Here is a 13,259-nt window from a genome sequence, read left to right on the forward strand (position 1 = left end):
GGATAACCTAGGCTTGGATTTGGATATCCAGCAAAAACCTTCAGAAAAAGGGCTTTTCAAGGATGACTGCAAGTCTGAGGACAGTCACTGCAGAGGGAAAGAGCTAAAAATTGAGATAGTTTATCCCAAGTAACTAAGTAAATTGCCAGGAGAAACCTGACAAAAGTACAAATTGTCTGTAGACTCACATGTTGACTGTGAAAAATACAGTGTGATAAATAGGTGTAGGCAATTCTAAAATAAGACATATGGGTTGCTCTGCTCCTTGGATTTAAGTAATTCATTGGATTCCCTAATTTTACATTTCAGTTCTCAAGTATATGCAGTTTCTGGCTAATTGGGTGAAGCATTATTACCAGTGATAGAAAGCAGGAAAGTCCCTGCTCTGTTGCAGAAAGAAATTACTACAAACAGATTTATCCTGTATGAGTTTGCCAAAATGTTAAAATCCTTTATAAAAAGGAATTTTTAATTTTTTTTTCTATTACAAAGGCCTTATGTTGTGAACAGCAAAACTGGTGTGCAACAAAAGGAAAGAGAATGAGCAATGGTAGCGTCATTTCCTGTGCTCCAATTTCCAGTATAGTCTGAGAGTTTCATTACTGTGCTAGTACAATTAATCAGAATACTATTCCCAGATATTCTTGCAGTTCTGATTAAATCTGTGTCCTTTTCAATTATTAAACTGGGATGACAGAAGACATCCCATAGTGTATGATACCATTACTGAAATTCATCTCATAAGGGTGTCCTTAGCCAAAAAAGAAAGTCTTTGTGAAAGCCTTTCTCTTTTGTAGGTTGACTCTAATTCCTAAATCTATTTTGTATTTGTATTTTCTATTGCTTCAGTCAGGTTCATTCAATCCTAAAAAACAATCTATCCATAGGAGGCTATCATGTGCAAGTGCATTTTGTAAACTTATTATGCTAAGAGACAGTTACCCAGATTGGAATTCAGGCGTGTTGATGGGAAGTGACACTATTGTGGATGGTATTTCTCTTTCAGGAATAAAAAGTGAGCTTTGTTCACAATGTCAGTTAAGCCAGCACTAAATTCACTCACTCAACTTTCTGTACCTGATGTCAGTTCAGGCATGAGTACACTTTCTGACAGTTCTATTAATAGAGGACCTAACTACAGCACTGAAGACTGAAAGGTTATATGAAACAACTCTATTTCTATTACATTCTGTTAATCAAAATCATTCTGTATTTTTCACCATTAGGTCACTCTGTGGCAATTACCTGCTCAAGAAAGGAAGTTTTCTGTGGTCTCCTATACTTGGTGTATGATTTTCCTTGTAAGGAACATAGGAGACTGTAGGTTGGAAAAGAAAGGATTTGGTTTATGCTGGTACAAATGACCTGGATTCCTTTATTCTGGCAACAAATTCGACCCGACTTTATAAAAGTCGTATGTTTCATTATGGGAAACACTGGCAGTTTGAAGTGCTCAATGCTGCTCTGTGAAATCACCTTGTGTGCAGCTGCAAAATGTCCAACATGGCCACGGTGGTGAGGGCAGGTGAGTGACCAAGGCATAAACTAGTTTAGTGTTTCCTTGCAGCAGTTAAAGACTCTGTGGAATCCCATCATGAAAATGGAGCTGTCATGCCACAGCAGAGGGGAGCTCTGTTGCCTTGCATCTCATGTTGCCTGTCCTTAAACACACCAGGCTGTCTGAAAAGAGGGAGAAGCCTTTCAATGCTAGGTGATCTTTTATTCTGTTAATATCTACTTTCTGTGCTGCCTATGCACAAACACCTTGTCCTACTGTTTGTTGAGACAACATGCACCACATTTTAGGAAAAAATCTCAGGATAGGTGACATTGGTTTCTTGAATTTGTTTTACTGTCCCTGGCATGCAGCCTCCCTGCAGCCATCTCTCCCATCTCTGCATTGAGTGGAAGGGCAATAAGAATTTAGATTACTTTCACTTTTCTGAGACCATTTCTGGTGTAATGACTTCTCAGCTCTGACAGCCATTTGCTGTGGCCCTTACTGCATTAATCTTTCCCTTGGCAAGGGTATATTATCATAATAATTCATCTCATGATTAGAATAGGAAGTCCTGGCACTTTTTCTGTCACCTTAAAAAGGATCAAAGCTTCACATTCAGCATCTTAGTTTTCTTGAATATGATGTATTTTGTTTTACTTTCTCCCCAGTTCCTCCTTCACAACACAAATCACAGATTGCACTAGTAGATAGTTTCTGTTCAGTAGAGTCTTCCAGGTGGATTCACACTATTAACATTATCTGCTCCCCTACTTCAACTTCTTGACAAACTCAAAAAGCTGATGGTAAGATACACACAGCTCCCTGTAACATGTTCTGCAAGGCTCCTCTAAGCTAGAGTCTGTGAAGAGATATTTTAAATGGTAGCATTGTGAAGTATCAGTTTTTAGGCTTAGAAACAGTTCCTGTTAGGCAAAAGGAACCATTTATATGTCCTTTGTAACATTTGCAGGCTTGGGTTTCTTGCAGTTTATATCTAGCAAACAGTAAAGGCTAAGTGTTTTAAAGGCTTATGTTCCAGATCCAAGTTGTCACCAGGAAATAATCTCAGTTTGCTGAGCAGTTCTGTGTTCCTGTCTACCCCCAGCACTTGGTTTTGCTGTGCTTTTATTGATACATAAGTAGTTCACTCTAAGGAATCTCTTTTTTGAATAAAAAAGAGACTGAGTTTACTTGTGAGTAGTAAAATCTAAGTTATTCTTCATATATTGTGTGTAGAGGTAACAGTTGACCATTATCATGGATATGTATCATAAAGAAAAATGCTCTGAAAACTCCTTGTGAAGAGAGAAACTGAGGAAAAGGAGATAGCAATTCATTGTATTTTTTTGTTCGATTCATAGCTCCTTGCTGGCTTGAATAAGAGCATAACAAGGACTAAAACCTGTTTTGTTCCCTATCTGGTGTGACCTATAAATAAAGTTGAGACTGAACTTGGGCTGTACACAGTCTGGCCTCAAGCATTTGTGCTGAGTTCAAGGCCATTCCGACAGAGCAGGTTCAAAAGTTTAACTGTTACTCAAATGTTGTTGGGCTCACGTTTCACTGGAAGTGTGTGTGTGTGTGAAGAAGTGTGATTTCCTGGAAAAATATGGACCAGTGACTCAGTAACATGGCAAACAGAGAGAAGCCTGGTACAGGAATTGCTGCAGTTGCTATAATGCATCTCTTCAGAACTTGCCTCCATGCAGGGCATGATGAAAATATTTACACTGACTTGTGTTGTAGCAGTGCTCAGCTTCTCCAGCTCAGATCAGGGTCCTGCTGGGTTGATGATCTCCTGCAGAGGTAAGAATCTCCATCCTTCCCTACCAGTCCAAAGAGTCAGGATGGACATGCATGGCAGTCCATGGTGCTAAATTTTCTTGCCCAAGATACCAGAGCAAGCCCTGGAGCCAGAACTAGGAGCTAGTCCTGACTTCCATTCTCTGATAAATGAAACCACAATGACCCTAATGTTCAAACCTCACCATGTGTCTGCCTGTCATTCTTTAATAAATCCATCAGCATTCCCTCTAGGTCACTGAGCACAGATAAAGGCTTTAGCTGTGGCATGAAGCGTGGACAATGATTGCTTGAGCCAAGGAGAGCAGATGTAGATGTAAGACCAAGTTGTTGTCTGAAGGGTGACACCTAAACAAAGTGTTTTGACCTGACTTTTGGGAAAGATTTCTGGTATGAGTCAGGCTTGACAGGAACTGATGGCTGGAGAGGCTGACCTGGAACAGAGATTTGTGGTAAAACAGTCTCTGGAGCTGCAGGAAATCCTTATGGATTCTCATGGTGGTGTTGATTCAGGCTTTTGGCAGAAAGATGCTGTCTAAGACCTGGGTAAACTAGAATGACCTTGTTCCAAACTTTATTTGTATAAGCTTAAACTATTACTTAAACTGATAGTGTTCTCAGCTGGGAAACAGAGACGTGCCTAGGCATTAGTGGTGGGAGAGGGTAAAATGACCCCTGAGAAGTGTTCACTATACACAACATGGGCATCATTTCTTCAGAATTGTATTTCTTTCCTTATTAGTAGTGAAAAACCACATCAAAATAAATCTGCAAACAAAAGCAGCAGAAATTAATGATGAAGGACTGTCTTAAATTCAACATAGTTATGAGGAGGGTTAAACTAAAATGAACGTTGCAATTTTTTAACTCATATTTCTAAAGAACTGAGTAGAAGAAATCTTTGCAACCTGAAAGCCTGACCTAACTGACAATCAGTTTAATACACCTGATGGAAAGCAGTCATGAGATCCACTGCTGTGGCAGTGTTCAGTCCTTGGAACAAACACAAGGATGTGAAATATGAGGCAGGTCATCATTGATTTGCTTTTTCTGAAATGCTGGCATGTTACTGGAAGAAAATAAACATCTGAATTCTTTCTTGAAAAAGCAAGGACATATACTTGAGGATGGTTATTTGTATGTAAATTTGATGCCAGAAGTTAAAATACTGTTTTCACTACTTCCTTTTTCTATTGTTAGCTTAAACAAGAGAGATAAATACTTGATTCATGATTTTAAATGGCAAGCTGGAAATACTAATTTACACAATTTATTTTATATTTAAAAATTTTAATTACGTTCTTAAATAGCAGATTCCATGTGCTTGGCATGATGTTACTTTTTGACAGTCAGTAGGACTGGAGTCATTGATTTAAGATATGTGAACATATATCTTTTCAAACTTCTAATTTTGTTCTTTAATCCATCGAGTACTAGTTTTTATTAGGTGCTATGAGCTTTTAACTGATTCTTTCTGTTAAGTTACATTTGATGGGATTCAGTTAAAATGCACAAAGGAATCATTAAAAATGAGAAATGAAAATTTGTTTTTAGCTCCCCCCACTTCCAAGATATTCATAGTACCCGATCTCATCCTCCCACAAGTTAGAGCTAAGCATCCCACACCTTGATTTTGCACAAAGGAAAAATGAAAAGAAAAAATCCAACTGGCTTCCTTTTCCAAATCCTCGTTGAGTTCCCATCTCTTAATGAACCAGGCATCAAAATAAACTTGTTGAATAAACTCAGATGAAGAAATTTCTTTCTGCACCTGCAGATGAAGCTCTGCTGTAAGGAGCTGGTTCAGCACTCCACATGCTATTTGCAGCCACTTACTCAGTAACACCCACCACTTCGGTGTTTTGACTTTCTCTGAAATTTCTGCAGCAAGCCTGAACTACTGGTATATTCTGTACTTTGTGATGCTGGATTTCATGGCGTGTGGGCTGCCCTTATTTCACATTTTATTTTAGATAGGGCTGTTTTTAAAAGAACAGGCATACTTGGTTTAAAATAAAGAATTACACTTTAAAAGTTGGTTTTCCTTTTAACCTGCTAAATTCTTTACTTTTGTTCACATTTTATAAAATATATCCCAAAAACTCATATTGCAAAATGTATCCCAGTTGATGCCTCTTACCTCAAATTGATTATGAGGTACATAAAGGGATTGGCAAGAGAGTTACTTTTTTTTGGAACAGTAAACTTGCAGTTCTTTGAGATATGCTCATATTTGTACCTGACACATTCTGGTGCCTTTGCGAGTACAAAATTAGTGCAGTGCACAAAAGGGAAGGAAATCTGTCTGCAAGGAGGTATTGGCTAGAAATTGCCCAGAGATGAAGGGAGCAGTGAATACAAATGTCACCTGCACTAGGGCTCTGTGAGAGCATGAGCAACACGACCTGCACTGCCCAGTTCAAGTGCCAAATCCCTTAATGTGGATGCACTTAGAGATGTTATGTGAGGATTAGTCCCCTCAAGGAAGCAAAATAGGTTAAGGGAGTGTAAGTCCAGCCATCAATGGGCTGTAGTGTTATCATATAATACAGTAATTGCCTCTACTGGAACATTGTACAAGCACAGTTCTTATACATGGGAACTCTGGAACTGAATTTAATTTCGCCTGAAGGCCAAAGGAAAAGCTGGGCTTTGGAGCACCAGGCAGATCTGCTGTGGAAACAGGTGGGTGGACAAAAGGGATGAACAGCTCGGACTTGTGGAGTCTGGTGATTTCAGTGTGTGGCTGTGTAGGACTGCTTTGGTTTTCTGTCAGGACTAAGAACTTGTTGGAGGAGGAGAAAAGGGGGAGGAGGAATGGAGGCAGTGAAAACACAGGTGGCTTCAGTTATATTTGGCTTTTTGAACAGATTAATCACTTTGTTGATTTACACTGTCCTTATTCTGTGCTTTTAAATAATTTCTTAAGGAAGCATTTTAATGAACTAAGTCAGAAGATATTCTATTGACATAAGCCTTGTTGGAAGGTAAAGAATTTTTATTTTTTTTTTTATTATTTAGAAAATTGAGTGGTTTTAGTTCTTCCATGACTGCCAGTTAAACTCCTGCAACCATTCTGGACTTTGAAACAAAGCCTCTTCTTAGCTTCATTTAACTTCAGGATTTACAATAATAAATCTCATAACACCTTTTTTCAAGCAAATGTACCAGCTGAAGTTGATATTAATGCTCTATTATGATCAGTATCCAAAAAGGTACTTTGAAGTATGGAAAAGAGACTTTGCTTCTTGCTGGCTCAGAGGAATAAAGAGATAATAGTTCTTCCACTGGTAATAAACTTGTCTTAAGCAAAAGTAGCTTCTAAAATCATGAGAATAAAATTCTTTTATTAGCAGCCTGAGATTTTGTGTTCTTATACTTTATCAAAAGTGTGTGAAGTGTGCAAATGCCAGCATGACTCCAGGAAAGAAAGAAAGGCCAGAGTTTATTCATGTACCTTATCATTTTATATGTAAGATCCTGAGATCACCTTCAGAGCAGAGAAAATTTCTGGTATAAAGAGTGAATGGAAAGAGATTGTGAATGAAATGAATAGAAAGATGTTTCATTTCTAGCTTTTTATAATATTGCTAAGTAATTAATAACTGATTCATATAGTAATTTTATTACTGTGGTTTTAAATTGTGTGAAGAGCATTGTGTGCAAACCAGAGCTTTAAGAACCAACAGCTGAAGCCTGAAAACATCTTGTATGTTAGTTAACAAGAATCAGATGTTGAGTAGAACTGTGCAAGTGTTTCAAAGTTTAAATGTTTATTGTTTTCTTTCTCCTTTGAATTATTTATGGTGCCATTTGCTGCAGGACTGTAGGATTGAGGTGCCTTTGCTTTAGCAAAGGAAGTTAATAGCAGAGCAAGGAGTTCTCAACTCTTTTCTCCCAGGTTACCAAACTGATGGACAAGCCTTTCCATACTTCATGTTTTTTTGCTCCATGTTCATGGATTTTTTAAACTTTGCTTCATTAGAAGTAGATGTTTGACTGGTAAAGATTTTTACAGACTTTATCTCTAGTGGATTAAAATTAAACAGAAGATGCCCAGGAAAAGAGTGACTCTGGCCACTTTCTCCATTTGTTCTCTTGTTGTTGGACTGGGAGCTGCCCTCTGCTTAAGGTGGGTACCTATCAGTGATAGTATAGGTATATTTTAATCTCAATTCCCTATCTAAATTGCATTATAACTTTAAGAACTTCCAAATATTTACATAATAACTGTCATAAAAATCAGCATTCTGGGGTTAGTGCTTACAAATGACCAAGCTTTTATTTTGTTGCTGGCAGAATTTGTTTCACAGTGCTATCAATTAAGCATGGCTATAGTGAATTCACATTCCTGCCCTTCCCAAAAGGGTAAATACAGCCTCACTTTGCCTTACTGCACTGACAGTGACAGTAAATCTCTTTGTGTAGGATTTACTTGTGGGAAATAAAGACATTCTCAATGCTTAACTAGACTATTTTTAATTTAGATCAATGTTTATTCAATTTTTCAGTTAACCCTGACCTTAACATTCTCCACAGTGATTAAAATACTGTGTTCACTGCAATTCTTCCCTTTCAGTCTGGAGGTGGTGAGGCTGGAAAGAGAGAGGCCTCATAGGGAAACGCCTCCATTTTTGTTCTGTCAATGCTTCTCCATTTGTCATTTCTCATCATAAATGGCTTTTATCTGCTTTGCTGTTGTCTTAATGAAGAGGACTCTTGTGTATCACAGTGAAGACTCTAGTGGTCAACTAATGATTCTTCTGGGGATGAATGTTTCACTGTGGTAGAAAGGTCAAAACATAGGTTAAATAGACATTTAATTCCACGGTTTTCTTCCAGAATCCGAGCAGATGTCACAGCCCTTTTCTGCTATAATTGTGACAGAAACATCCGGAATCCCAAAATGCAAGAAATTCACTTACCAGCTACATCAATAAAGATAATCCTGAGCTGAAAAAATGGTAAAGGCCAAAGCAGATAACCTGGTTGGTGAAATAGTATCTTTGGTGCACAGTTACTATAATTCCTCACTTCTCTTGACCTCCATGAGTTACTCTGTGCTTGTCTAAATCTCAGCTAGAAGAGGCAGCTCTGTGCCAGCCATGTGCAGCTTTCTCCTTTGTCTGATGTTCATGCAAAATGTTCTCATTTGCAAAGGAGGTTTTTGCTTTTCTTTTTCTTTTCCCAGAGAAGAAGAAGGGAGCAGTTAATATAATTGAAGTTCATCTTCTGCTGCTCTGTGATTATGTGCTGGAACTGTAATTTCTTCTGCTATACCTTTTGGGACAGAATTATATGGATACAACCAAGGAGAATGTCACCTGTGAGATAAGTTATCTAGATAAGTGCCCCAAGAAATTTTTTTGTAAAGCTGCAGTTTGTTTCCTAATTTAAAAGATGAAGGAGAAGAGTCTAAACTAGCTTCCCTGCCCAATCAAAAGCATGATCTGCATTCCAGGAAGTAGGAAGTTATATAGAGCTTATTTATCAGTAATAATGAAATAGTAGGTTTTATACTTTAGTGTGTGTAAATTTTATTTGCTGCTATAACAACGCTAGAATATGTTCCAGCGAATCCACCCTGGGTTTTGTGCTATTACTCAGGCAACAAGAAAGAAAGCATTTTAGATGGAAATTTAGAGTGAGGAGGTAAAAAGGATGTGGTGACTAAAAATGTAGCATTTGTGAAAGTCACAGAATGAGAATCTTCCTAGCAGATACTTTCCAATTAAGTGTGTAGTGGATCAGGTGGTCCAGCTGCTTTTCTTGAAGGTTTTAGTAGTAGTGGACTACTATAAAGATTGTTAGTCTGGATGGTTGAGGTTGTTGCAGCATATTTATTCCACAAGATATGGACAGAAACTCAAATTAAATAATGGCTCACACATGGAGTTCTGCCTGCAAAGGTAAGGAAAAACTGTTGTCAACCTAGTTTTGATTATTCAGGTACTAAATTTCATGCTCAAATACGAAATATTTCCTAACAGCTTTTCAATTAATTGGCAGTTGCTACCTGAGTGTTAATCATGGCTAATGGAGCTGCAAACACCACCCAGAGATAGAGCAGATTTAACAAAGTACAGGTGCAGAATTTCTCAAATTTCCCTGGGAAGGAGAGTGCTTGGGCTCCCTCCCTCCCAGCTGTGTATTCCAAGGCAATAACAGCTTGGCAAATGTGCATCAGTCTGGAGGCAAGAAAGAAAGAGGAGGAAAGAAAGGCAAGAAAAATATACACATGAGTAGATGAGTCATCTCTGGAGTTTTGTGATATAGACTTCTATGAGAACAGGATCAAGTGTTGATTCTGTAATAAATCTGTAACTGAAAATTATGCTACTTTTGGACATGATGACATCTCTTGAGTTGCCTGCCCCCCTGCCAGGCTGGTCACTTGGTTTAAACTGTCAGAGTTGCTCTTCCAGATGTGCAGCCCACATGTTCATGTCTCAGTCCAAGTCTGTCTTTACATTTTAGCACTGCAGACTGGGTTCAAAACCAAAGTGAGTTATTGTGCAGCCTTGGTACAAGTAGTGACAAACCTTAAACCCCCATAGCCTCTTACCTGAATGTCTGTCACTCTGCAGCTCTTTTGCAGTCACTATAATTGTCTTTGAATCTCCTTGGAGTGGAATATTTCAGATGAGTCTGGACATACATTTATTGAGCTGTCTGTCTATCAGAATGATGTTAAATTTCATTTTTGTTCTTGTCAGACACTAAAATTATTAAGTTTTTCACCAATCTAAATGTCAATTATTTGCAGAATTTCAAGATTTATGAATTTGCTTCCATCACAACAGGCTTAAAATACATACACCTGAAAATGCAGATCACTCTTATATGTTCTGTATTAAATGCATGCTTGTTGGTTCTAACTATATTGGAGTAATTAAATATATACTTGCAAATGCACACAAGTAGGTGTTTTCTTTTGGTTACTTTATATTCTCTATCTGGGTAATGCATGAGAGAGATAGCAAAAGCAGCTAATTTCTTTCTTCCTAAAATCAGTATTGTTAGATCTAGTCAACAATGAATATTATTTCCATATGTAGCTTTTCACAGATTTTGTTATTGTTTGCTATTCAGTGGCTTAATAAACTTTTTTACATGTATGGAAATAGTTTGGAGTTAATCAGAATAATAAAATATTTTCAATCTATATGTTTCTGACATCTTAGTTCACTATTAATGCCCCTTCTGATGCAGCTTTCTGGGAAAGCTCTGGCAAACCTCCAAAGCTGTTCACGGATATGGTAACATCCACCATTAGAGGACATTTGGATAAATCAAGACATTCAAAGGCATTTTGTAGTAAATACTTGGAAATCCTCTCAGGGGAAGCTGGAAGCTCTCACATCAGTTGTGTGTAAGCAGTCCTGTCAGGATTCAGGCATTGTTGGCCTGCTGACCAGTCTAACTGTCACCAAACATCTCTGCTCATCTGGGAGCTCTCAGTTACCTCTGTCAGGTTCAACCATCAAAACAACTTTTGGTACCACAGCCAGATTCCAAATGGTGTAAGAAAATATGTTGCTCTGTGTCTGGACTAGTGCCAAACATGAGAATAAAGAGGTTCTAACTTGCTGCTCTCATGGGAGGGTTTAACTGCATGGCACAGCTATGAGATCTCGTGCTCAAATGAACCACCCAGAGAACAGAGCTTCTGAAGGACTGTGACAGGGATAAAAAGCTGCTTTTTATATTGCATGGGCACCTGGCACCAACAGGGTAAGCTGTGGAGGCAAACACTACACTTTGTTCCAAGAAAGGAACTGCCTGACTGACAGAACAAATAAGGAAAAAATTTAATTGGCTATAAAGAAGTGAGCTATGATCTTGCCTAACAGAAGTTGACTTGTATTGTATAGTGGCATTCTGTATGGCTACAAGGCAAAAGTGGATTGTCACAAGCTTTTGGTAGAAGTTTTTGGTGCAGTGTGGTCTGGACAAACATGAAAATTGTCGTGCAGAACAGGACAAGCATGCAGTTAAGGCAGGGTGGCTATCAAGGAATGATGGCTGTAGGAGCAGACAGAGGAAGGCAAAGTCACAGGAGCCCTTTTAAAAACCACCGCAGATTTGTACCCAGCAGTGAAATCGAGAGTGGGTGGAAGGACGTGGCTTGTGGCACTGAGAGAAGGGAGAAGGGGGATGTGTAGGCAGAGGTGATGGCACCAGTGGCCAGGTAGTACAGCAACAAAAAGCATGAAGTGGTATCTGCAAACTTTAATGAAGGGCAGAAAAGGAATCAAGAGAAGTGTTTAGAACTAATGGTTTTGTGCTTGTGAGGAACATTTTGCTTAATCTGACTCTGTTTTTAGAAAATTTGGAATTTGGAAATTCTGCTCTATAAAAGCAGAATCGTGCTCTTGCCACAGCAGTTATAGTTACAGACCTGCTTTTGGCCATCTCAAAACAACAGGTCTAGCAGTAAATGTCAGTTGAGAGCAATATAGGATAGTCCGAGGACGCTTGGATCAAGAGACATTTAAACTACCCAAAGTGAGAGTTAAACACCAATGAGCTGCCCCGTGAGGCCTTCCTTACAAGGGACTGAGCTGTGCCTGGGCATCGGACACGGAAAATCTTCCTGGGGAAGCATCCGGAGCTCCGGAAAAGGATCTGGAGCCGGGAAAGGATCCGGAGATGGGAAAGGATCCGGAGCCCGATGGAAGCGGCCGGGCCGGGCTGAGGGCGCCACCCAGCGGCAGCACCGAGGAGCTGCCACCGCCCGCTCGTTCGAATTGTTGATTAAATAATGTAATGTAATGTATTGTAATGTAATGTAATGTAATGTATTGTAATGTAATGTAATGTAAATAGGTGCTTCTGATTTCCCTTTGTCCACGGGGGGGCTTGGAGATAAAATTCTTCATTTCTGCAGAACTCTGTTGATTCCTTATTGCTTCCTAGGACTTCCAAGGAACTCGACTTCGCTGGTTCAAGCACTGGGATAGTACAGATATGGTGATGTTGCTCAGAGAACGTTCTATGGTCTACAGCAGAGAAAAAGGGAGATAAAAGAAAGAGAAGATAGAATGAAATACTCGTGTTGAGCACGTGGAAGCAAAGGAGTCTGCATTTTGCAAAAGGGCCGAGAATGGTAGGTGCTATTTTGTTTTTCAGTTAGTCTAAAGTGTGAAATACCCAGTTCTTAAAAAAAGCCCAACCACAAACCTGTGTCTTCAGGCATGAGTCATAAATCATAAGCAGTCCTTATTCAAATTAGCTGCCTCACTCTTAAACTCTTAGAGTTTGCTGGTAATTTTCACTTTAAATTTTCTTTACAGGGTGCAAAAAATAAATTCGCTTCTGAAGTTGGTAATCCACAAAATCACTCTAAGACATGTGACCGAATACTTATAAAAATGTGAGTGGACAGAAGAAAGAAGGCAGATAAAGGTGTCTGCATGTGCCAAAAGAACAAGAATGCCTTCCTGTACCCTCTCCTCCTCCCTTTTCAGACCTGTTTTTTGCGGGAGAAAGGGGAAGACACAGCCCTGTTTTAAAGACTGATTGTGTTCTTTCTTTCTTTCTTTCTTTCTTTCTTTCTTTCTTTCTTTCTTTCTTTCTTTCTTTCTTTCTTTCTTTCTTTCTTTCTTTCTTTCTTTCTTTCTTTCTTTCTTTCTTTCTTTCTTTCTTTCTTTCTTTCTTTCTTTCTTTCTTTCTTTCTCTCTTTCTTTCTTTCTCTCTTTCTTTCTTTCTTTCTTTCTTTCTTTCTCTCTTTCTTTCTTTCTCTCTTTCATTCTCTCTCTCTTTCTCTCTCTCTTTCCCTTTCTTCTGTAGAAAGACTGTTTTTAGCTCTGGCAACTCACAACAAGTACTGTTATTTTTGCATTTGTAGTTTCTGTGAGATCACTGCAGAGTTGTTTAATTTCTTGGGTGCAGAGTGAATTACTTTGCTTTTGTTTACATTTACTTTTCCTTGTCTTCAAGGACATGGTCTTTA

The 13,259-nt window shown here is 38.7% G+C and overlaps 1 long non-coding RNA gene across 1 annotated transcript; it reads left to right on the forward strand.

Annotated features, from left to right (window-relative positions):
* Positions 1-5,606: 5,606 nt before the first annotated feature.
* Positions 5,607-12,879, forward strand: LOC106860244 (uncharacterized). Its single transcript, XR_015807888.1, has 3 exons — positions 5,607-5,989; positions 12,224-12,413; positions 12,601-12,879. It is a non-coding gene; the product is annotated as an uncharacterized LOC106860244 (long non-coding RNA).
* Positions 12,880-13,259: the final 380 nt, after the last annotated feature.

This window comes from Sturnus vulgaris, chromosome 21, assembly GCF_052056855.1.
Source record: "Sturnus vulgaris isolate bStuVul1 chromosome 21, bStuVul1.hap1, whole genome shotgun sequence".
Lineage (NCBI taxonomy): Eukaryota > Metazoa > Chordata > Aves > Passeriformes > Sturnidae > Sturnus > Sturnus vulgaris.